At 41.5% G+C, this 26,450-nt stretch overlaps 1 protein-coding gene across 4 annotated transcripts in view; it reads left to right on the plus strand.

Annotated features, from left to right (window-relative positions):
• GALNTL6 (polypeptide N-acetylgalactosaminyltransferase like 6) overlaps positions 1-26,450 on the plus strand; it is a 475,517-nt gene that overhangs the window by 71,686 nt on the left and 377,381 nt on the right. The window lies entirely within an intron of this gene.

Raw genomic sequence — 26,450 nt, forward strand, 5'->3', positions numbered from 1 at the left:
TAAAAAAGGATGTTGTTGTTGTTGTTTAGTCGTTTAGTCGTGTCCGACTCTTCGTGACCCCATGGACCAGAGCACGCCAGGCACTTCTGTCCTCCACTGCCTCCCGCAGTTTGATCAAACTCATGCTAGTAGCTTCAAGAACACCATCCAACCATCTCATTCTCTGTCGTCCCCTTCTCCTTGTGCCCTCCATCTTTCCCAACATCAGGGTCTTTTCCAGGGAGTCCTCTCTTCTCACGAGGTGGCCAAAGTATTGGAGCCTCAGCTTCACGATCTGTCCTTCCAGTGAGCACTCAGGGCTGATTTCCTTCAGAATGGAGAGGTTTGATCTTCTTGCAGTCCATGGGACTCTCAAGAGTCTCCTCCAGCACCATAATTCAAAAGCATCAATTCTTCGGCGATCAGCCTTCTTTATGGTCCAGCTCTCACTTCCATACATCACTACTGGGAAAACCATGGCTTTTACTATACGGACCTTTGTTGGCAAGGTGATGTCTCTGCTTTTTAAGATGTTGTCTAGGTTTGCCATCGCCTTTCTCCCAAGGAGCAGGCGTCTTTTAATTTCGTGACTGCTGTCACCATCTGCACTGATCATGGAGCCCAAGAAAGTAAAATCTCTCACTGCCTCCATTTCTTCCCCATCTATTTGCCAGGAGGTGATGGGCCCAGTGGCCATGATCTTCGTTTTTTTGATGTTGAGCTTCAGACCATATTTTGCGCTCTCCTCTTTCACCCTCATTAAAAGGTTCTTTAATTCCTCTTCACTTTCTGCCATCAAGGTTGTGTCATCTGCATATCTGAGGTTGTTGATATTTCTTCCGGCAATCTTAATTCCGGCTTGGGATTCATCCAGCCCAGCCTTTTGCATGATGAATTCTGCATATAAGTTAAATAAGCAGGGAGACAATATACAGCCTTGCCGTACTCCTTTCCCAATTTGGAACCAATCAGTTGTTCCATATCCAGTTCTAACTGTAGCTTCTTGTCCCACATAGAGATTTCGCAGGAGACAGATGAGGTGATCAGGCACTCCCATTTCTTTAAGAACTTGCCATAGTTTGCTGTGGTCAACACAGTCAAAGGCTTTTGCATAGTCAATGAAGCAGAAGTAGATGTCTTTCTGGAACTCTCTGGCTTTCTCCATAATCCAGCGCATGTTTGCAATTTGGTCTCTGGTTCCTCTGCCTCTTCTAAATCCAGCTTGCACTTCTGGGAGTTCTCGGTCCACATACTGCTTGAGCCTTCCTTGTAGAATTTTAAGCATAACCTTGCTAGCATGTGAAATGAGTGAAATTGTGCGGTAGTTGGAGCATTCTTTGGCACTGCCTTTCTTTGGGATTGGAATGTAGACTGATCTTCTCCAATCCTCTGGCCACTGCTGAGTTTTCCAAACTTGCTGGCATATTGAGTGTAGCACCTTAACAGCATCATCTTTTAAAATTTTAAACAGTTCAGCTGGAATACCATCACTTCCACTGGCCTTGTTATTTGCAGTGCTTTCTAAGGCCCATTTGACTTCACTCTCCAGGATGTCTGGCTCAAGGTCAGCAACCACACTACCTGGGGTGTATGAGACATCCATATCTTTCTGGTATAATTCCTCTGTGTATTCTTGCCACCTCTTCTTGATGTCTTCTGCTTCAGTTAGATCTTTACCACTTTTGTCCTTTATTATGGTAATCTTTGTACGAAATGTTCCTTTCATATTTCCGATTTTCTTGAACAGATCTCTGGTTCTTCCCATTCTGTTGCTTTCCTCTATTTCTTTGCATTGCTCGTTTAAGAAGGCCTTCTTGTCTCTCCTTGCTATTCTTTGGAAATCTGCATTCAATTTCCTGTATCTTTCACTATCTCCCTCGCATTTTGCTTGCCTTCTCTCCCCCGCTATTTGTAAGGCCTCGTTGGACAGCCACTTTGCTTTCTTGCATTTCTTTTTCATTGGGATGGTTTTAGTTGCTGCCTCCTGTATAATGTTGCGAGCCTCCACCCATAGTTCTTCAGGCACTCTGTCCAGCAAATCTAAATCCTTAAACCTGTTCCTCACTTCCACTGTGTATTCATAAGGGATTTGGTTTAGATTGTATCTTACCTGTCCAGTGGTTTTTCCTACTTTCTTCAGTTTAAGCTTGAATTTTGCTATAAGGAGCTGATGATCTGAGCCACAGTCAGCTCCAGGTCTTGTTTTTGCTGACTGTATAGAGCTTCTCCATCTTTGGCTGCAGAGAATATAATCAATCTGATTTCGATGTTGCCCATCTGGGGATGTCCATGTGTAGAGTCGTCTCTTGTGTTGTTGGAAAAGCGTGTTTGTGATGACCAGCTTGTTTATGGCCTATGTTTATTCGCTTTAAAAAAGGATGGTGAACTCAATTATTTTTTCTACTGGGGATTTTCCAAATATCCACATTTGCTAAGAAACTGGTGATGAAACAATGTCTCATTCATTGATCCCTGCATTTGTTATTTCTCACTTTAATCTCTGTTTGAATTTTAGGTGGGTTATATATTTACATTCACTTTTTTCTTGCCTTCCACCAAACTTTGATATAGGACAATATCCTTTCCTACCCACTAGTATAGTCAATAGCTCTTTTCTGCTGATACTAAATCTCTGCTCCTGTTTCACTTCCTCTACTGTCCTATCTTTCGATAGATACTCGATCGACTACATAGATCTTTTTTGTTTGTCATGTGGGATGCACTGTTTTATGGTTTCAATATCAGTCCCATATTTTCTCCCATCGCAAGCAGCTGGAAAGCAGTTGGTTTATTTAAAATATTTTGGGCCACCTTTCAATGATTCTCAAGGTAGCCTGCAACATTAATTAAAACAACACACCATGCAAAGGGAATCAAGTAATAAAAGATACCATGAAATGTAAGCAACAGCACATGGTCTGATTTGGATGCCATGTTGCTTTCAGTACAAATATGGGATTTTTCCAGAAATTCATCTAGTTGCTAAATCTTATGCAAATGTCAGTAATTGTTGTCTGAGGATGCTGACAGATTACACCATTCCATGTAACCTGCAACCTGTATGTTTGGTCCTTCCCCGTTTACACTTATAAAAGTTTTCTGGGAAGAATGATTGACTGGGGCCAGGAAAACATTAATGATTAACTAAAATATACCATGATTCCAGTCAATCTATTCTGGGCTCCAAAACAGCCTTGAGCAACTTCCCCAGCATTCACATTATTACATCCAGTAAAACTCCAGAACTGTACTGAGAATTGGGCTAAATACTGGTACGTTGAGATTTTGGTGAAGAGCTGTTTGAAATAGCGAATAAAAATTCAGCACATCATTTAGCATCATCTCTTTGTAGGATTCATGTAGAATAATCTGTGTACAGGGTACCTGGGGTACACATCTGCAATGTGCTTGCAGCAGGATTCTGGATTAGATACACTAGTTGGACTTCAAGTGAAGAAGAAATATGCATGCAGGGACCATAATAATTGCTTGTCTCTTCTGAACATATCCAAGTGGAAAATCTAATCAACATATATGGTTTAGATGGAACAGACAAACAAAGGATATAAAGAAGCTGCCTGTGTCCTTAAAGAGAGGCAAATACTTATTGTCTGATCACTGACTTCAGCGTGCCAAAATCAGATTAAGGTTGCAATTCTGTACAAACCTACCTGGTGTAAATTCAACTGAACTCAATGGAGCTTAATTCTGAGTAGATATGAATAGGATTCTCGTGTCAATCTGTATTTGGGTGTTTTTTTAACAAAAACAAAACACAAGTAATCTTGTCTCTGAATGATAACAAGGAATGTGCATCGTTGGACTTTTAGGGTAAAACAACATTCTGCAGCTCTCTGTTAGTTGACAATCATATGGGGATGTAGTAAAGTGTGAATAGGAGTGTATGAGTTGATGAAACTACTTTGTCACATTCCCAGCTCAGCTCACTGATTCATGTGACTTCAGGCAAGTCTGTGTTCTTCAGTTTGTCCTTTTCTGTAATGAGCACTGTAAGACATGTGAAGAAATTTGAATAATTATAAATCAAGTGCTGTGGGAATCTCAGATGAAAGGCATTTTAGAAAAGCAAGATATTCCTACTTGTCTCCATACTGCAGAAATGAAATGGCACTCTTCAGCTTTTGAGTCCCTACTCTCTCATTACATCATAGCTGAATTGTACTCTTGGGTTTCGTTGCTTACTTGGGAAGTTAACTTCTCTGGCGCAGCAGTAGGGCCTATGCAGCTCATATCGATCCAGGTATTAGAAGACCTCCAAGTGAATATCATTCCTCTGATAGGATAACATACCTACTTCAAAAATTTAACTACTTCATAATTGAAGTTAACTCTAGAAAACACATTCTTCGGGAAATGATGAAATATTGCAGAATATTGTGCTTGGAAATGGGGAAATGACTTTTTTAAAAAAAAACACAATCCTATACACAGCGTAAATTTTGTTTCTGATCACTTCTGCATCAGTTTAACATTGAGGGTGAACTTAATATCTATTAAAACAAGGAAGCTGCATCAGTTTATTGATACATCTACCAGAGCTGGCAACTCTGCCAATAGGTCTGGAGTTAACTCAATACAGAATGCATCTGTCAAAGATACTGCTTTTACAATTGTTGCTAAACATTTACCAAGCAAGGAAAGTTCTTGCATCTAGTCTCCTGTGACATTTTTGGTAAATATCTTTCAAAACAGGCTGCACGAAATGATATGGAAGCGATGCCCTAAACAGATGGAACAGATTTAATAGGGAAGCTTGGGATAGCTTGTCAATCTGCATATCACTTTCATAAGTTCTTTTATGTGTGTTTTTAAAGCTTGCAAGTTTGACTGTGAGAGCCCACGCAGGAAATATATTCATTTTTGAGTTGTCATGCCAATGAATTCCCTTACGTGTTTTCAGGATTTCTCCTTCTTCTCCTTCATATCTAGGAACCTTTTGAAATGAGTTGTCTGTTCTTTCCCTTTTATATATCATATGGGGGGGGGACCTTCAAATACCTCCTTGCTGAAAAGAATATTAACACCTCTCCTAAAGCAGTTGCAGAAAGACAGCCCATCATCGGCTGATGGCCCATTTGATAAAAGTGTGACATTGCTTGGCTTAATTTTAATAATCAGATGTTAATTGCTGGAAAAGGGAAATCATGTAGAGTCAAATAAACACAGGGTTTGATTGGGACTAGATATATAGTACAGCAGTCCAAAGGCTACAATACAGTACATGCTTACTAGGCAATAAGCCCCACTAAATACAATGGTGTTACTACCACACAGTGATGTATAGGGGAGGGGTAGTATCTCTGGTGGGGGATATGTGTTCCTTCTGGGGTGGTTTGTCCACATTTGGCCTCCATCCTGCGCTCAACTCTTACCTTTGGCTCCAAGAAGCTGTCAGTGTGCGACAGCAACCACCCCCGAGACCAACTTGAAATGGCCAGCTAAACCAGTTGAGTGTAGCTGATGGGTCTCAAATCTTCAGGGTGCTAGGGACTTCCACAGCATGCGAAGACAGTCTCTGGCAGATTGAGTATGTCTAACATTCAGGAAGGTGCTGTAAAGGGAAGTGAGAGGCAACTGGGGCTCATCAACCTGGGAAGGTAGCCCATCTAGGAGAAGTAAAACTCTGATCCTAAACCTCAGCTGCCTTGTGGGACATCTTTGGGAGAAGAAAAGGGTAAGGAGTAAACCCTACTCCCTATACAAATCTGGAGTGGAGTCCCTAAGGCAGTTGGGTGGCGGCTTGAACACATCCTTCAAGCAACTCCTGCAGCTAAGCTTGTGCCAAACGTATTGCTCTGCTTTCCTTTGGACCATATCAGTGAGGCTGAGGTGTGTGTGTGTGTGTGTGTGTGTATGTGTGTGTGTGTGTGTGTGTGTGTGTGTGTGTCTTATTGTCTGGAAATCCCAGGACTTCCATACACACTGCCCAGGCTTGCGTTTCAGGGAAGTCACTTCAGTGCTGCTAATGCAGCAGTTTGACTTTACCCCCAAGGGGCACTCCTGTGTCTCTCGAGACAGACAGATGCCAACATCTTCCAGTAAGTAAACATGTATGGGGTTACGCAGTTAATCTATTAAGGTCCGGATAATTTCTCTCAAGGCTACTAAAAGTAAACCCTGACCAAACTATGGTTGAAATCAGAATGTCAGTCTGCAATCACAGCTACTCCTACAACACATCGTCTGTGATTCATGTAGGAATTAAGGAAATATTTATTCAGTGGTGAACTTACCTAATTTCACTTTCTGAAACAAGAGGTGAACTGAAATACAGCCGTACTTTGAAATGTGTACTTCTCTGACATTTTGCAGCCAAGTAATGTTTGCAAATATGCATTTATTAGTATAACCTGTGCATATAAATACATTAGTTTAAAAACATACAAAAATGAATTAGATATGGGGGAAATTGTTTGAAAAATGTGTATATTGGGGGGACTGCCAACAAAAATGTGTATCTTAGTCAAACAACTGCATATAAAAATGTTTATTAGATATTCATAGTAAATTGCCAAATAATTTTAAGGCGTATTTTTTAAAAAAATGCAACTTGCTATGGAAATGCTGGGGTGGCATTTTAAGATGTGGAAAAATGAGAAATGTAAAGAACTGAAATCAACAGATTTGTCCATCTATAGATTCATGTTTGGGATTGAGCTTGTCCCTCCCCACCCCCCATAAGAAAGACTATATGACTCCAATTTTATGCACTAAAGTGGTACCTCTAGTTACGAACTTAATTCATTCCGGAGGTCCGTTCTTAACCTGAAACTGTTCCTAACTAGAGGCGTGCTTTTGCTAATGGGGCCTCTTGCTGCCACTGCGTCGCCGGCATACGATTTCCGTTCTCATCCTGGGGCAAAGTTCTCAACTCGAGGTAACTCTTCCAGGTTAGCATAGTTTGTAACCTGAGGCATTTGTAACTCAAGGTACTACTGCATTATCAGGGAGTAAACCACACTAACAATGGATGTATGAGGAATATATATGGTATACTATTCCCTACAGTGAAATGACTTTCTTACATTCAGAAAAAAACTCAGTAGCTATCACATTCCTGATAGGTAATGGAACCAAGACCCCAAATGCTGATTCTTAGGATTCTTTTGTCCTCCACTTAAGCCGAGCATAGCTTGTGGACATTGGCTTCAGTCTGTGCTAAAACTATTCATGGGTAGGGATTTGCTGTTCACTGCTTGGAATGGCAGCACACTATGCTTGCAGGAAGATTCTTGCCTGTTCAGAATCTTTCTATAGCCCACATAAGACTGCTTCCATATGAGCCCCACTATTTTTGACTCCCAATAGGATCACCACCATTATTGGTATATTCCTTGTTTATCTTGCTTTTTCTTTTGGCTATCTACATGCATGCCACCTCAACATGCTTTCAGTTTTTTCTCTGTGCTAAAAATAATTGACCATGTCCTCTCGTTCCAGAACAGAGTTCAATAGGGCAGCCAGACATGACTAACAGTGAAAGTAGCTGTTTTATCCACTCCCAATTACGTCCTCCCCCTTCAAATGACTATGACATACTGTGCCCACTTATCATTCAGTGCACAGAAGAAAAATAATTGAGCCTAAAATCCCCTTTTTAGTGAATGCAGTTGAAATATTTAATGTGATAGAAGTGTTAAGAAAAATCAATCATATATCATTATTTTGCCTTATGTATGTGCTTCTAAATTGTGCAACATAATAATTTACAGTTTCAGTGTATCAGTAACCAGCATCATCATTACAGAAAAATGGATAATTGTGCAGGAGAATATTTTCCCTGAAGACTGAATAAGATTAGCATAAGATCTATTGTTAGACGCTGCATTGTGCACACACGTTAAATTAGTTCTTAAATTATTCTTTGCAATAATTAATACTCTTCAAAGAAAATAGGCAAAAATATGTCTTTGGTAGTCACCTTGTCATGTTCGACATGGCTGCAGTGAAGGCGTCATGGGATATAGTCATGACTCATTATGGAGAAAGGGAGGTTAACATCAAACCTAAATGGGGTGAAAATTGCAGCTGTAGTATACTCATAAAGGGTGTACAAGTTAAAGAAAGTTAAGTGCATGCCATTCCTTTTAAAGCCAATGGTTCTCCCCACCCCCACCCTTGGGTTTTCAAGCATATACATTCATACCTCCGGTTACCTCTCTGGTTATGTAAACTTCGGGATGTGTGCACCGCAAATCCGGAAGTATTTTACCAGGATTCGCCCCGCACGCATGTGCAGAAGCGGTCTGCCCATGCACAGAAGTGGTCCTCAGGTTGCGGAAACCTTGGGACCCAACCGGACCTCCGGAATGGATCCCATCCGCACCCGGAGGTACCACTGTATCTGGTTCCCTGTGCCAGTGGGAAATTAAGCTTAGAGGAGGCATACTACAGGGCACATCTTCTCTGATGCAGATCCCCCCTTGAAATTGTCAGAAGCCAGTGTGCCTCAGCTTATAGAGTTGCTAGGGGGATAGAAATTCAGCTTGGAGAATCCCTGCCTAATTGCTAGATTTTCTGTGCCTAATGGCTAGATTTTAGACCCCAGGCTAAAAGGAATCAAGTGGCTGACTGCTAGTTTGACTGCTAGGCTTGGCGGCCTAGGACCCTCATACCTGCGGGAACGCCTCTCCTGGTATGCCCCATGGAGGACCTTAAGGTCCATAAATAACAACATTTTGGAGGTTCCAAGCCTCAAGAAGGTTAGATTGGTTTTAACTAGGTCCAGGGCCTTTTCAGCACTGGCCCCGACGTGGTGGAACGCTCTGTCACAAGAGACTAGGGCCCTGCAGGATTTGACATCTTTCCGCAGGGCCTGCAGGACGGAGCTGTTCTGCCTGGGCTTTGGCTTAGACTCACTCTGACCCCTTATATGGGATTTTGTATATAAATTTTCTCTTGGCTTTTTTGCTGGCCCATGTAGCACTAGAATGAATAGTTGGCTCGGGTGAATATCTGATGTTTCCTCCTTTTATGGTCTTGATTTATGGGCTGCTACTAAAATGAGGCTGCATTTTAATCTGTGTTTTAAGCTGTATTTGAATTGTTTGTTTGTTGTTGTATGTTTCTATCATGTTTTATTGTAATTCATAGTTGGTGTTAGCTGCCCTGAGCCCGGCCCTAGCCAGGGAGGGCAGGGTATAAATAAAAATGTATTTATTATTATTATTATTATTATTATTATTATTATTATTATTATTATTAGATGAGAGTTCATGAATGGAAACTGGTCTTGGCAGTCCACATCGCTTGGCAACAGGGACGTTCAACTCCTGGTGGGTCTGGAGGTTGTGTTCTCCCAAGCAGATCTTCCAGTGTATTTCAGGGTGCCTGCCATCTGTAGGGACACACTTCATCCCTGTCCCTTTCTCCCCATTTTGCCATCAAGAGTGTCAGCACATGACACACACACCCCATTTGAAAATATCAGTAGGGTGGCAGATACAAATAGCACTCCATTCGAGTTGAATGAGCCTACTGCAAGGGCAGCTTCTCGCAATGGACAAAATCTGCCTTAGATAAGAAAAGTTGGTTTTCATAATGGGACAATCATATTAGGGTATTATAACCCTTGTAAACTGCTTTGTTGCTGTTTTTAATGAAAATGAGGTCTATACATATTGTTCGGAATGGTTCTGTAATTTTTCATATTGGAGGGCTTTAAAAGAGGCTTGGACAAATTAACAGAGAAGGCTATCAGTGGCTACTAGCCAAGATCACTATGTTCTGCCCCTACAGCATGTTTCTGAATATCAGTGGCTGGAAACCACAGGAGGGCAGAGTGCTATTGTGCTCACATCCTGCATGTGGGTTTCCCCACAGGCATCTGAGCAGTAACTGTGAAAACAGAATGCTAGACTAGTGCTTTTTATTTCCTTTTGAGAGTATGTAGCACTGATGGTCTGGTAACATGTTATTTTCCAAAGGCCAAGTTTCTTTGCTCTGGCAATTTCATTGTTAGGTGGATTTATGGCTGGTTGACTGGCCGAAGCCAAAGAGTGCTCATTAATGGTTCCTTGTTTTCTCCTTCTCTGGAGGCTAAGACCCAAAGCAATGGATTCAAGGTACAAGAAAGGAGATTCTGATTAAACATCAGGAAGAACCTTCTGGCAGTAAAGTCTGTTCAACAGTGGAACAGACTCCCTTGAGAAATGGACTCTCATTCATTTTAATGCAGAGGTTGGGTCTTGAATGATCTAGCTGAGATTCCTCCATTGTTGTCGTTTAGTCGTGTCCGACTCTTCATGACCCCATGGACCAGGACCAGAGCACACCAGGCACCCCTGCCTTGGACCAGAGCACGCCAGGCTCTCCTGCCTTGCAATTCCTGCCTTGCAGGGGGTTTAACCAGATGACTCAAGGTTCCTTCAGCCCCCATATAAAATATTTGAGGGGGCCACCCCCCAAAATAGTTGGTGAGCATTGCCATTCAAATGGTGTGTGTGCCTAGTGATATTCTCGAGAATATTTTCGATTAATGAGAACAGAGAATTTTCATTTAAAATAGGAAAATATTCATTTTAATGCATTGAAAATGATATAATTAGTTAATATACATGTTTATTCATGGGTAAACTTGTTCAGATGGCAACCAAAAACTGTACAGATACTCTTATTCAGAGGGGCAATGCAGTGAATTCACATTGATTTTTTTTGCACCAAACTTGAAATTGAAAATTCAGCATGAATGACTCACGTTAATCACTAAGCCTGCCACTAACCATATATTTACCATCAACCTCAAATTCTAAATATGTTGTGTATGTATGAAATGTAGCTTTTAAAGTAAATGAATATTTTTTAAAAAAAGAGGTCCGCTACATGCAGCTGTCATTGGTGGCATATTTAAAGTGTCCATAGCCACTCTGCTAAGCTTTGAACCAAAGCATGTTCCCTTCCACCAAACCACTGCATCCACTTTTCAACCAACTTCAATACATATGACTTGCTTAAAAAATCTTCCTTAGCACGATATGCTGCCAGCTCTGCCAAAATATCTTGAATAGCAAAATGAATACCTTTTAAAAAAATGTTTTCTGTAGCTCATATTTCAGAACTGCCAATGGTGAATGACACAATGCCCAGTAATGTAACTGGATTAAAAAAAAACATTATTCATTACTTACACTGACAATATCGCAGTTTGGCTTTTTATTTACTAGATTTTTTTAAAATGTGGGTTGTAAAACTGATTCTTACATTTACAGTTTGTGGAGAATATTCTCTGGAGAATTTTTAGCAGATAATTTTCTCTAGAATATTCTCATTCTCGAGAATATTCTCACCTCACCTCACTATGTGTGCCTCATTATGTGATTGATTATATGGGACAGTGTTTATCTGCCCCCAATATTTTATTCAAGTTGGCCTTCCTGCTTCTCACTGTGCCTGTGTCCCTATCTATATTTGAGGTGGAGCACTGCTGCTGTTTTTTCTAGAGATGGCCATAGCCAGTTCTAAGCATATTATTATTATTATTATTATTATTATTATTATTATTATTATTATTATAGCTTCTGTTATTGTTCATTCTGGAAAGCAGAGGGTTAAAGAACCCATTTGCCCTTGTCTTGCCTTAAGGGCAAGTGAGTTAATGGACAAAGGCAATGTTGCTGCCCCTGCAGATGTCACTCCATGGAAAATTAGTTGCTGATCAGGGAAATACACCCAGGGCATGATTTATTTATTTTTAAAGTTTGGAATGTAGATTTATTTGGCTTTCTTCTGAATCCTTTTAATACTCCTTTTTTTGTTGTTGCAAGTCCTCACTATAAGGCACTATACTTCACGGCAGGAAAGAAGCCCTCCAGGAAGCAGATTTCAGAAAATAATGTTTTAATGATTTCTTATTGATTAAGCAATCAATACGTAGCTCTCTTCTCTCGCGACATGCAGTATTCTTGAAGTTTTATGATTTCATTGACTTTCCACCTACAATTTTTATTTTCAGAAGGCACAGGGTCATCTTCTCAAAAGCTTGTTTAATGCCACATACTTAGAATTCTACAAAGGATACTTCTAAAGCTCTCTGTTCAGAATGCCTCTGGAAAAATGGTTGTGAATTCTTGAAAATTAGGATCAGGCACTAAAGGATGCAGAGTGTTATGTACACCTAAGGGAGCCTTGAGCTTAGATTTTCAAAGAGCATCCCCTGTACTGCTAGAGTTGCCAGGTGGATGAGTCTGCCTTGTCTGTCTCAATTTCACACACGCTCATTCATATTATAAGTTCCTTCTGCCCCATTTCTGCATTAATCTGTCACCAACCTTTTTAAAATAACAACTCTCAGCACCTTTAACAAATTAAATCCCCCAAAATTCTTGGGGCATGTAATTGTGGAGATATAGTTTATTGAGGTTTCTGGTTACTTGTACCCCTAGGTATCTGAATGTGGTGCAGCAGAGCTTTATCTTTCTGATGTTGGTGAATTCCTTTTAGATATGAGGGGGTTGTTGAAGCCCATAGCCTCAGATTTGCAAAGTTTACTTGTCAGCACGGCACCATTATGAATGTGTTGAGTTCTTTAGTTAGGGTGCTTGCTGTGTTTATGGGGTCTGGTTTCATGACCATCAGGTCGTCTGCGAAGAGCCTTAGTTTGTAGGTTTTACCTTGTATTTCCACGCCCTTTATATCTGGGGCTTCCATAACACATACACATTGAGGTGGGTTTTTTTGTATGTGTATCTGGTCTCAGTCCTATAGCTGCAGATGATTCAGAGATGTCCACAGAGCAAAACAGAAAATGGCAGACCCCTGTCTCTGCCTCCTGTACCCCATCTTCCACCGCCACCACTGTCTCTACCGCCTGAGGCAACTGGAGTTGGCTCAGGGAAGCCCCTGCATGCTGAAAGTTATTGTGGGGTGGGAAGGCCAGAGAGGAGCAAGCAGTGGTGGGGAAGGGCAGATGAGGATGAAGTCATAGTGGCATGTTCCTTGGGGGCCCAGATCTGCTGTGTCTCCCAGCTGTTCCCAGCCTGTCACCTCAGATGACTGCCTCACTGAGCCTCATGGGCTTGCCTTTAAGGAAACCCAAAACCGTCTGTACCAGATAAGACTGTTGAGTAACTTTTGCACAGCTTTCCCCCCTCCATCGCTGAGAAAATAATGTTGTGTATAAAACCACTAACCTGATTTACATATTTATACAGTTCGTGCTTATGAGCCTAAACATTATGCATGTAATAGCTTTATGCATTTGGAGCAAACTAGGAAGAAATCTTTCAGACTTCTAAAGGAACAAACACTGTCATTTTGGGATGCTTGTTTGCTTCCTAAAGAGTCTGTAAGTCGAACGATAAAAATAATGCAAATCTATGGAGAAAGTCTAACAGCTAATGACCCCTCGCTGCATTACCGAAAACTACTTTGACCCATATCTGCCAGTCTATCAATTTTGCAAGGAACATTTATGTTTTGTCCTGGGAATTAGATGCTGCTCCAGGAAATGTCTCTTCTAGTTTTCATCAGCTGAAGTAAAGCGGACTGCATGCAACTGATTGCGGTTTCTTTTCTTTTTGAAGGAAAAGCCCTTTCTTCATCTTTTTGTAAAAATTGTCATCTGTAAGCCTGCATCCATAAGGAGAAGCTGACAAACCACATCTGGAGCCTTCAGTTTTGTAAAAACGCCTGCTCAAAGACAAGCACTAGGAAACACGGAACCAGTGCTAATGTGGGAGGGGAAAGGAAGTGGCATGGATCATTTAAATGGAATTAAATCCATTGATAAGGTGGAATGATGCTAAGTCCACCAGAAAGGAGATAGAATAGTATTCCACTCCACCCCACCCCACTTCAAGAACTCTGTGGATCTCAAAGTAATTATCTTTTCCTATAGTCTGGAAATAATTTGATGGAAATAATTTGATGGAGTTGCATGTCAGATGCAAATGACCATCCCTTGGCAAAACATTAATCTTCCTTTCTCTTAATGACTCCCCATCTCTTTGATGTGATAAACCCTGAAAGTCTAATCTCTTTCCCCTCCACCCTCTTATAAGGAACTACAGTTGAAGAAACTTGTTAGCATCTTCAGTGAAATCAGGCTTCGTAGGAAGTACTATTGATGGCTGTGGGAGTCTTGTTCACATTGTCTGATCCTAAATTAGCATCCTAAACACATTCAGTCCCTACAAAGCTGATTAAGCCAGCACCCCAGAAGTCAAGTCCCTCCTTCTCTAGGGGTTATTTGACAAAAGGTTTGATGCCTGTGGAAAAGATGGCAGATTCCTACCTGTTCTTGTGAAATCACAGCCCAGCCCATTAGTGAGATATGAATATGTTAATTCTACTGCAGGAACTTTCTAAGTTTTAGAACAATGTCAGTATAGTACCACTCATGTAGATCTAGCAGAAATGTTAGAAGTATCTTTCACCTTTTGCTTGTTAGAAAGTTGCATTTCCCATGTCTCTATGTTTCAAAACCAGTGCAGTACTACAGATTTTTATCCATTCTCTCTCTCTCTCTCTCTCTCTCTCACACACACACACACACACCCCTATTTGGTAACATTTCTGTTTGGATAAGAGTAGCTGTAGGAATGGTTTGGGCAACCCCTGTGCCAGAGAGATTTAAGGGGTCAGAGACCTTGTCCAAGGATATACCTCCTTATTCACCTGTTCATTGTTTTCTTCTAACTGGGAGCAGATTGACATGATATAAAAGAGCTAGAGGCATATTGAAATACATTTTGTTGTGTTTGGGGGGAGGTTGTAGCTCAGTTGTATAGCATCTACTTTCCACATAGAAGCTCCTGGGTCCTAAATATCCAAGGAAAGGTTGGGAGAGATCCCAGTCTGAAATTCTAGAAAGCTACTGAGAGTCAGTATGGACGATGCTGAGCTAGATGTGCATATGGTCTGACTCAGTATAAGGCTGTACCTCATTTTCATCCTCATGTGACTAGTGGGGATACAGGGGAGAACATGAGAAGAATTTGCTGGATTAAGCCAGTAGTTCATCTATTACAGAATCCTGTTCTTATGGTGGCCAACCAGATGCCAACAGGAAGCCTACAAGTAAGTGGAGATACAACATGGGAACATGGCTCTGGGCACCAGGATAATTGATGTATCTTCTTTCTGGCAAATGAATGAGGTCATGATGAGGCTTTGTGACATATTTACACATAAGTCAGAGAATGAGGGTGGGAGCAGAGACTGGATACTTCTTTCTCTTTTGGTGGGGTTCTACTTCATGCTAACATTAACACCTCTTTGCAAGATGATTTGCATTGCTAATTAAAGTCTAAAGTTTGCTTTTCAGTTGGCTGAAGATAATTTCTTAAAGCTCAATGCAGTAAGCACCACTAAATTCCATGGTGCTTACTCCCAGGAAATTATGCATAGGATTGCAGCCATACTAATCCTAATAAGGTGGATATAATGTTACATATTGCTTCTCTTTTGTGTGTGTGTAATAATGAATCTACTTCTGATTAGCTGCTTGTGTTCAATGTTCAGCACCACACCACTGCTGGTGAGGGGTTTCTGTGATATTCTTCAACTAGCTTGACACGTTTAAATGAAGAAAGTGATCTGCACTTCCTCTGCCCTCATTTGAGGTGTAAGGTCTTAAAAAGAACCTGACAGGGTGAGATGCATAATTACAAGATGTGAGAACACCTCTCATGTCCTCCACTTGCAAGTTTCTTTTTGTACATCACACTGGAGGTACAGTAAAAGGAAGCACCACTGATTTGTGCTTCTTGTTCCCCACTCCATTGTAAAGTATTAAGTTACCTTTTTTTCGGCTCCTTGTCATATTTTAATCATACTCGTCTTTGGAAATTTGCAGAGAACATAATATGAAGAGTGTTCTCTGTTTGCTCCATTCATGGTTGTGTCTCTGTTTCCAGGTCATTTTTGTTATACTCTATGACACAATTGTTGACAATATCAGGTTTGGCTTCAGGTGTTGGTGAACTCTTGGACAAGACACCGTCTGTGGCAGGTGTGAGGAACCTTTGGTCCTCTAGATGTTTAGGAATTACAACTCCCATCAGCCTCAGAAAGCTCCCCCAGTGAGTCTATCTTCTTGCTGTCATTGTGAGCAGCTGCTGCTGCTCCACTTCACATTTGATCATCATTGCTCCTATCTGTTTGCTTTCCAGACAGAGAGCCAATGAGCAAATAGGCAGTGGCATCTCCTCCTCTTCCTTATAACCACCGCTGTTTATTGGGCCAGAGTGAGAGGCAGACAAGCAAGCAAGCTGCTTGCAGTGGTGAAGAAGAATGGGTCCAGGAGCTCTTATCAGTGGGCATCCTTCTGGGATGTGGGCCTTTGGCAGATGTCTCACTGTGCCAGTTCTTGGTGCCAGTCCTGGACAATACAAAACATTCCCTCAAAATATAGGTCTAAATTTAGCAATTACCTATTCCAACAGTTCTCGAGCACTTTGACTTGGATGTTATGGTTGGTCCAGATGTCTTCAAGGGGAGAAAAGAAGAGCTCTGAACCAAACGTAATTGAAATCTGAGGCCAGTGGCATCAAAAACAAAACATCATCTGTGTGACAGAAGTGCATCCTTACATTATTGGTGTTATATACTAATGTAAGTTGACTTTCTGCTGCCCAAGCTATGAATATCATTGCAGAATGAAAAAGTGAGGTCTTTGTTTATTCTGAAGGGCATACAAGGATATCCAGGTTAAAAATAAGATTAAAAGTTCTTTGAAAAATAAAATAAAATAAATCAAAGTGACTAGGATGGAGATTTTGGTTTTCCCTGTGAACTAGGAGGAGTCACAAACAAAAAGAGCACTGCTCTGAGTTAGCCTGTGGTACTTGTCGCAAGGAATAAAAAGGCTTTTGGAGAGGTTTGATCAGCTCTGACACTGTGGGAGCCTTCAATTTTAAGCTGTAATGAGGAGCATATATAGTAATTTGTTAGTGCCAGTGGCTTTGCTGCTGAAAATAAATTTGTAATGTGAGTTCAAAAACATTTTGTAGTGTGTTTAACAGTGGTTAAGCTCTGAAATAAGCTTGGAGTGTGAACCTTGTTGTTCCTAAGATGCCATCAAGGACAAAATTAATGGTCGTATGTATTCTTGGTGAGCTTTGCAAAATGCTAGCCTTATGTTTGAGAATAAAATTGTGACTCCAGTCTAGTCAGGTTCTATATAAAGGACTCTTTCCTTCAACAGACTCCTTCTTTGAGTTGTATCTAACACTGTCAAAGTGAATGTATGCTCCCGCAATATAGAAGTTGTATGTATTTTTCATATGCATGACAGTGACCCATCAGACCATGCCTAAAAACTGGAAGGGATTTGGAGCATGTATGGTAGAAGAGTGGAATGAGAGATTGCAGCCTATTGCTCTTATGGAGAAATCTGAAGGTCCAGATGAGGTAAAAAAACACACCAAACAAACACTTTTAGTGAAGACTGGTTTTGCATCATTGCTTGTATTAACAACACTGATTTACTGCATTCAGAACCAAATACGCACAGAGTATTAATGCAAGATCTTATCCCCTGAAAATGAATGGCATTAGAATAGTATTCCATAATTTTGTTTGTTGTGCAGTTCTTGGGGAGGGTGAGAAATTCATTTGTTGTTTTGTAGTTATGTGTTCCAAAAATAAAAAATAAACATATATAAAGGAAGTCATGTATCTCTCAAAAGGGCTTCTTAGACCTTTCTGGATGCCTGGCATCCCTTCACTGACATCTCTCTAGACACCTGACACATCTGGACTGTGTGATTGAAATATTCAGAGCATAAGCAAATCCTTTACCCTGACTCTGGACGCTGAACAGTATTTGTGATTTGAGATTTAACAGGTTTAATTGACTAGCCCTGCCTGGGTTTTGCATGTGACATGGAACAAATGCAGGAATAGTAAGTTGTGCATCTTCTTTCCAGCATCTTGGGGAGAAACTATAATTCATACTTAATATGTAGCCTGTAGTGATGTCTCTTTCTTTCGTTAATTACTTTTATTATTTACAGATCTGAGGTGAGGCGGGAATTGTTTTGGGGATTGAAATAGCCATTTCCTTCACATGTACTATGATTCTGATGACAATCCTCTCCTTATAACTATAATTAATGAACAACAACAAAGCAGGCGAGATGGCTGCACATTAAGTGTAACATGTAGTTTGGCCCTTAGAGGAAAAGCTTACAGTCTCATGACTCAAATGTGGAACCTTTCCCTTCTAGTGAGCCACTAAGAGTCAGAACTCACTTGTCACCACCTCCATCTCATGCACAAAGTTTTAAGGCGCTTGCTTAGCGCACACACACACACACACACACACACACACACACACCACCTGGAATCTCACACCTCCTCAGATATGCAGGACAACACGGCAGCTCCTAACTGGCATGAATAAAAAGGTTAACCTAAGTGTGTATTTTCATATTGATTGATTTATTTTTTTGTATCTTTGTAGAAACTGGAAATCAAGATCTATTTCTTTACTAGAATATATTCAGCTACAAGATGTGTGCTCTTTGATCTGATATTGTTGGGGTCCTCACCAGTGCTGATCCATATCTATTGATTTTGTTTTCATATCTATGGAGGCTTTCTAAAAGGGGGGGAGGGAACCCACAAATCAATTGCTTGCAGAGCTTTTTCAAAGTTAGTAAAAACTTTGTTTAGAACGTAGCAAAAAGGACAAAATAAAATAGGCTGAAGTTGAGAGGTACCATCTTTTTTTCTTTTCTGGTTTAGATTCCCATCCCAAAAGCTTTGGATAGATAACAGTACTTCCAAACAGTGTGTGTGTGTGTGTGTGTGTGTGTGCGCACACAAACACAGTTCTTCTGTCAGTGCAGCTTTCTGCAATATTTCTTTCATCACTGCATTTTCTGCTGGGCAAGATTATAATAAATGCCTTGTTGGATCATATCAAAGCTGTACCTCCTGAAGCAGTGCCCAATCAGATGCCTAGAGGAACACAGGATGCTGCCTTTTACCAAGTCAGACTACCGGTCCACCAACTTAGTATTCATTATGCTGACAGGAAGAAGCTCTCCAGAATTTTAGACAGAGGTCTCTCCTGGAGATGCTGGGGATTACACCTGGGTCTTTCTACCTGTAAAGCAGATGCTCTGCCATGGAGCAGCAGTCCACCCCACACCCCCTGCTCCCCACTGCCACCACCCAGCCCCTGTGAAACTTCAAATCAGAGCATTACAATGGTGGCTGCTGAATGTTGATTTTCAAGGCACCTCATAACTTGAGGTATTCAGTCTTCTGAATATGGACTCTCCATATATTTACCCAGGCTTCAATCCTAGGCACACTCACCTGGGAATAAATCTCATTGTACATAAGAACATAAAAAGAGCCTGTGGAATAAGGCCAGTTCTCACAGTGGCCAACCAAATGCCTGTGTGAAGCCTGAAAGCAGGACTTGAGCACAACAGCACTCTCCACTTTTGCAGTTTCCAGCAACTGGTATTCAAAAGCATACTGCCTCTGCAATGGAGGAAGAGCATAGTCATCATGACTAGTAGCCACTGATGGCCTCGTCCTCCATGAACTTATGTATAAGAACTTCATTGGACTTCTGAGTGCACAAAAATTGTTGACATTTTTATTGTTGGTTTTTTAATTTAAAAAATAAATAAATCTGAATCAGTGGTCATCTCTGCAATTCTATCATTATGTGTTGCATGAAGAAATACTTTATTTGCTGTGTCCCATACCTCTTGCCGGAGGCGGGTGGCACTGTGGGTTAAACCACAGAGCCTAGGACTTGCTGATCAGAAAGTCGGCGGTTCGAATCCCCGCGATGCAGTGAGCTCCCGTTGCTCAGTCCCTGCTCCTGCCAACCTAGCAGTTCGAAAGCATGTCAAAGTGCAAGAAGATAAATAGGTACCGCTCTGGCGGGAAGGTAAACGGTGTTTACGTGCGCTGCTCCGGTTCACCAGAAGTGGCTTAGTCACGCTGGCCACATGACCTGGAAGGTGTACGCCGGCTCCCTCGGCCAATAAAGGGAGATGAGCGCCGCAACCCCAGAGTCGTCCACGACTGGACCTAATGGTCAGGGGTAGCTTTACCCTTACCTTTATACCTCTTGCCAATCAGTTTGGCTGAATTATCCCTGCAACATTTCATTATGTGATTGTTCTATACCAGGCTCTCTTGAGCTAAAAATATTTTGACACATAAATTAAGTGCCATTTAAAAGGTTACATGGTAATAATATTTGTTGTTCCTTTCTGTGCTCCATGTGCTCTCACAGAACATTCACACATTTCCCCTCCTGGTGCATGAAGCAACTATAAATCAGTCTCATTATTGGTAGGTCCTGTCATCCAGACCTCACTCAGCGACTACCTTAAGCAAAGGGTTGTCAGGCTATCCAAAGTGATCTACAGCCTCCAGATTTATACCACTGATGAAAATGTGGTAAAAATGATCCTCTCCACAGTCAGGTTAATCAGCAGCACCATTGCTGTGGCTGAAATCAATCACGGTTTCAGATTACTGACAATTCAGGTGGCCTCACCCATTTCCCTGGGCTTGATGTGGTCTTCAAACTGGAAACAATAATGGATTGGAGTCATTAGTATTTTACAGAAATACTCTTATCCAGAATAACATTAAGGATGTAAAGTACCAGAAAACCTAGGGGTCTTACCCAAGTGTTAATAGATTCCTTATTTCTACCTTTGAACATCCTTGTTTCTTTTATAGTTCCACTTTCTTTTACAGAAACATAACGATAAGACATAATATTTTAGCAAAATATCAGACTCTGATTGAAAACTAGTATTACTTGGAAGCAATTTCCACTGAAGGCAGTGGGACTTACTTTCAGGTGAAAGGCTAGGCTACAGAGCTCAACAGTTTGAGCAAGGAGTTTTGCCTAGAGAGCCTTTTCCAGATGTAGAGGAGCATTCCTTCACATGTGGAACAATACAACTCAGCCTTCTTCAACCTGGCCCCATCCAGATGTTGTTGGCTACACCTTTCCATCCTTGGTATTGGTCATACTGGCTGAAGCTGATGAGAGCTAGAGCCCAACAACAGCAGGTTGGGGAGGGTGCTAGGGTTGGGGAAGGCTGGTGATTACTATTATTATTTGCTCTTCATAGTGTGGGCTGTTGACCCAAAGCTGACACAGTATCGCTAAGCAAACTCCAGTTCTTAGGATTATGTGAGGGAGGCTATGATGGTTAAACTGGCATAGCACCAGTATAGGTTTGTGGTGGCAGATAAGTCATTAGATTTTAGAAACAAGTGTCAGAGAACTCCATGTTAAAGAACAAGTTGGTCTGAGTGTATGCTTGTGAGGAAATGTGTGTAGCTCTGTACTGCTGAGTTTAATAATAAACACACAAAAAAGAACATCAGGTAGTAAATAGAAAAGAGCAGTTCACTGGTTAGCTCTCTCAATCTATACTGTATATAAGAACATAGGAACATAAGAAGAGATTGTTGGATCAGGACAATGCATTACCCAGTCTGGCATTTTGTGCTCAGAGTGACCAACCATATATTTATAGGAAATCTGCAAACAGGACCTGAGCACAACAGCACCCCGTCCCCACCTGTGATTTCCAGCAACTGTTGAAAGCAGAAGTGGGAGTTGCACTGTGTCTTCTGGCTCTTCCTCCTCCCAGCCATTGGCATTGCGTTGTGCCTGCTGGCTTTGTCCTCCAATGTCTCTGTATTCAGCATAATACTGTAAAGGAGATGGGCTTCTCTCCTGATAGGGAACATCGCAAAGTCTGGGTCCACTAGCATTGTTCACACCTTCCTTTCAGTGAACTGTACACTTGTATGATCATCTACACGCAATGTTCAGTTAATGTAATGTCTGTGTGCCTGGGTTGTGCTGAGCTGTAGTTGAGCTGTGTAGATCCACAAGTGTACACTTTTTCATACAAGGGTTAGAGACAGCTTGCACCTGTGTTTTGTGTAACGTGTGAACAAGTCTACAGAAGTGCACACATCACTGGATGGAGCCAGGGTGGGTGAGGTGGGTGTAGTCTCACTCTCCTTGCTATGCTAGATACATGACGTAAGTTGAGGGCTAATGAATGAATGACACTTTGTCTTCTAAGAACAACCCATACCTCACTTCAGCCTTCTATAGCCTATTTAGATAGAAGCGGTCTCGCTTGGAGAGGCTGGTCTGACACAACAGGGTGAGGGAGTCAAAAGAACAGGGATAAACACAACCGTGGAACCTGCTCAAAAGAACCTGCTACATGAAAAGCATGAGGAAAAGAGGATTAGTGTGTGATAGGGTTTGCTTGCGTTTTCTGCCAGCCGAACTGGTACAAGATAAAACTGAATAGAAACCATTTGCTGGCTGAACAACAAGTGAAAGGGAATAAGGAGATCTAAAGGCACACAACAACTACCTTTGCCAAGTATGGTGTTTTTGTCAGTACATAATGGAGGTATGAGAAGGAAGAATTATCTCCCCAAACAATCCAGTAAGTCACTTGAAATATAAGGCATATTTACAGTAATAACCAGGGCAGCATGAAAGAAGTGTAAGGGAACATATGCTTCAGCCATAATCTGCTTCAGGGCAGCTGAAAAGCCTCTAAGTATGAGTAGTAATCCATCGGTGGTAGTTCAGCAGTGCTCTAAATATATGACAACAGCCGTCTCGCCATTCCTGTTTAGATTTCTTCTTGCGTTATCAAGCTTTGCTAGAGTTTTCTTGGGCAATCCCTTTTCTGTAAGATGCATTTCAGTTTGATAAATGGCATCCAGCTCATCTGAAACTGTAAACCCTGAAGAATAAATAAGTTCGACCCAACTTCATTCACTAGCATCCTGCAGAATTATATCCCCTATTCACCACTGTTAGAACATGCCAATACAATCACTTTGTTGACATTGTGGCATTCAATTAAATATTTGTTGACTGTAGTTCATAACTCTACATATGCAGCTGTCTAAAAGATGAAGAACAGATTTCCATGGGGATGCTGGTGTTGGAACTATTTCCACCTGTCCATCACATGCATTAGGACCTATGTCCACCTGGGTTAGGACCATCCCACTCTGAGTTTCCATACTCCCCTTTGTGTCCAGTGTCCCTTACAACCTTGTGTAACTCCCTGATGTAGGAGTTGTCTTTGACAGGGAGGGCTCCAACAGAAGCCTCCACTGAAACCATACAGTCACAATCAGACCTGTTGCTACTGGGTTTGTAGCTGATGAGCTTGGCAAAGGGAGAGGGTGGCAGGACAGGATTTAGGGACTGCTGGAAGGTTGAGGAACTTGCTGGGGGATTTGGGGTATACAGTCCAGACCCTCTTGCATTGTCAAAGACATCGGGAGCATTATAGGGTCCAAAACTGGGGGAGGGACCGAGAGGTTGCAGGGTTGCAGCCAGTGATCTAGTGAGCAGATTGCAGCTTGAGCAAGTGGTGTTTATTTTATGTTCCAAGCCCTTAAGCACACACACCTTCAAAAAGAAAATCATCTCCTGAGAAATGGAAGCTGTGTTTCATGAGGCTGCAGTCACAAGAGGTATTAGGGTAGCCAGACCGGTTCAGCTGCGCTGGGTGCTACACTGCAGGGGGCGCCACAACAATGCTGTAGAACAGAATATAGATGTGACGGGGGGGGGCATTTTTATTATTTATTATTTTTGCATTCCACAGAACAGCACTGAAATTTGAGAGCCCAAAGTCCACCACTGCTGCAGTGGGAGGGAGGAATAGCTCAAAATCTGCTGAAGTGATTTTGCATCAGTGGAGGTCCTGAATGGAGCAAAGTTCCTCCACCATTTTGAGGGTAAAAATGTCCGATCCCCTGGTATAAGCTGAATAGAAAGGTGTATAACTGGAAGGGATGAAGCAGTGCAGAAGAGAGAGCTTAAAAAAGAAAGAGGAAAAACCAAATCATAGAAAGCAAGCAGTACCCTTAAGCTAAATAGCTTAAAGCTGAATGTGAAGCAAAATCAAATACACTTGTCAGTAATTGAATTAATTGCCAGCAGATGTCCTGTGTCATATAGTCTGGCAGCTTTCAAAAATTGTTGTAAGTGTTGTGACTTGTGGGGCTTTTTTGTATAAAACCTTTGATTTGTGAAATTTAAATGATATATCTAATCTAGTAATAGATTTGTTTCCTGACATGGGTTTTGCATGTAATTTAGTGTGAATATCTTTATTTCTATGACAGAGAAGACAGAGTGCATTGCGACACATGGTGTCAGGCTTTTGTATTGTGGGCTTTTATAGACAGCAGCCTACTTCGTCTGATTCCTCTATCTATCACTTAACATTGATGGGGTCATGGCTCTCCCTCTGCTTGTTGTGATGGATTAACATGGATACGCTTATTGAACTACTCTGTAGGATCAATTTGGTACCCATTGTACTAAGGAATCTCAGGCTTATCAAAAAAGCAACATGTCCAGAGCCCATGTTTTTGTGAGCAGGAATGAAGAGATAAACCCACTCAGCTACATTCAGCTCCTGATCCATAGAGAAGCAAGATTAGTGATGGATAGAGTGGTCTTAATCTGGTTCATGTCCTTGCACATTAGTAGAGCAATAAGTTTCATCACCATCTCTTTATTTGCTGTTTACGCACCATTTAAACTTTTATGACAGTTTGTATTACAATTGACAATAGCATTAATAAAAATACACCAGTAAGTATTTTCTTCCAAATGATCATGTGGCTTGTTAAGGCAAAATAAAAAAATAAAAAACCCACCCCTTAAACCCAGGTACAGTGGTACCTCCAGTTACGAACTTAATTCATTCTGGAGGTCCGTTCTTAAGCCGAAACCATTCATAACATGAGGCACACTTTCGCTAATGGCGCCACCCGCTGCTGCCGCGCTGCCGGCGCACAACTTCCACTCGCATCCTGGGGCAAAGTTCGCAACCAGGAGCATCTACTTCCAGGTTAGTGGAGCTCATAACCCGAAGCGTTTGCAAGGCGGACGGTACTTAACATGAGGTTCCACTGTATAGTAATATCCTTACTGTTAGCATTAGCTGCTACTGCAGGAGTAGCAGGATAGTAGCAACAACATACCGTAACTGCATGGCTGATTGCATCATACAAACACACTGTTTTGTTTGGAAGCATTTTGTGAAATTTGTTTGCCTATAACCATCTTTCATTTTAAACCAGGGCCGATCTCTAAAGCTTTTGCTAATACCTGATCCACAACACTGCCAGCAGGCAGGATGCTATCATGTTGTGACATTTCATCCAGTACTCTCCCTTGACCTCTGCCAGCTGCTGAACATGAGCAGCATGATACAAGATGCACTGAATCTCACTTGATTAGTGATTTGAAAGCCTGGTCCTTTCTTCAGAATGTTCGTCCGGCTGCCAGAAAGCTGTGTTGCCAGTCTGCAAGTTGGAGGCCACGGCTCATTGAGAGAGGCAGTTTATTTGCTTAGTGAAGGGGAAACTTCACTCTTGTTGGGAGTGACTCAGGTTGTTTGCAGGGTTCCAAAGCAGATTGCAGCTGGATTTTGTTTGGACTCTGTTTCCTGACACTGATATGCTTGTCAATCCTGCCCCAGTGCAAATGGAGATGCTGCTTCTGACTACCTGGCGATTGAATCAGATCAAAGAGGCATATTGTGCTTGCTTTACATTGCAAGGCAGAAGCAAATTTGGCTTGTTGTCTGCCCACACCAAAATGCACATGCATGTCCTGTATTTTGAGGATTCTGCTAGAAATCTGTTGTTCTGTGGCAAGGATAAGGTGGGCAGAAAATCAGAGTAGAGCACAAACCTTTGCAGAGGATCACACACAGATACAGGGAAGCTAAGAAGGTATCCTTCTGAATGGTACCAGATGACTGCATTTTTAGATTTCTCAACAATACCCCAGAGCAATGTCACAATCTATGTTCTGCAGGCACTGTAAAATTTCTTTTAAATTGCAGCTTACATACCTGGCAGGGTGGGGTGCAGTTCTGAATAGTTGCTAGGGGGTTGTGGCAGGAAGCTCAGGTCCAAGCAGTTTCTCAGGGATGCCAGGCGCTACTGCTGTCCCTGGTCATGTGTGAAGGCTTGAGTAAGTGAAAATGGGCACACTAGGTAAAAGAGCATCAGTGATGGACTGTGGGTCTCAGTAATGGATTGTGGGAAATTCTGATTAGAACTGCATTATGATTGAAACAAGGGGGTGATTTGAGAGGGGCATTAAAAAAATCTGAGATTATTTTTGAAAGCAGGGTAGTAAAATCAGATTGTGCTACAACAACAGCATAATAAGTAATGAAATATAAAAGTATTGTGGGTTTAAAAAACAACAACATGGCATGGAGCCTGATAAACTTTTAATGATAGAACCATTTTGCTGTGACATGTATTAATAAGATTAAACCTCTGCAAAATATTGGAAATTAAGCAAAGGGGAAAGTCATTCTATAATTACTTTATAATGAGGCATTACTGTAATTTCCTAAATATAAAGACATCAGTGTTTTTGTATCAATGCTCCATTGGTTCTGGAGCATCTATACTTGCCAGAACAA

The sequence above is a fragment of the Podarcis vaucheri genome, assembly GCF_965113315.1.
Source record: "Podarcis vaucheri genome assembly, chromosome: 9".
In the NCBI taxonomy this organism is placed as follows: Eukaryota; Metazoa; Chordata; class Lepidosauria; order Squamata; family Lacertidae; genus Podarcis; species Podarcis vaucheri.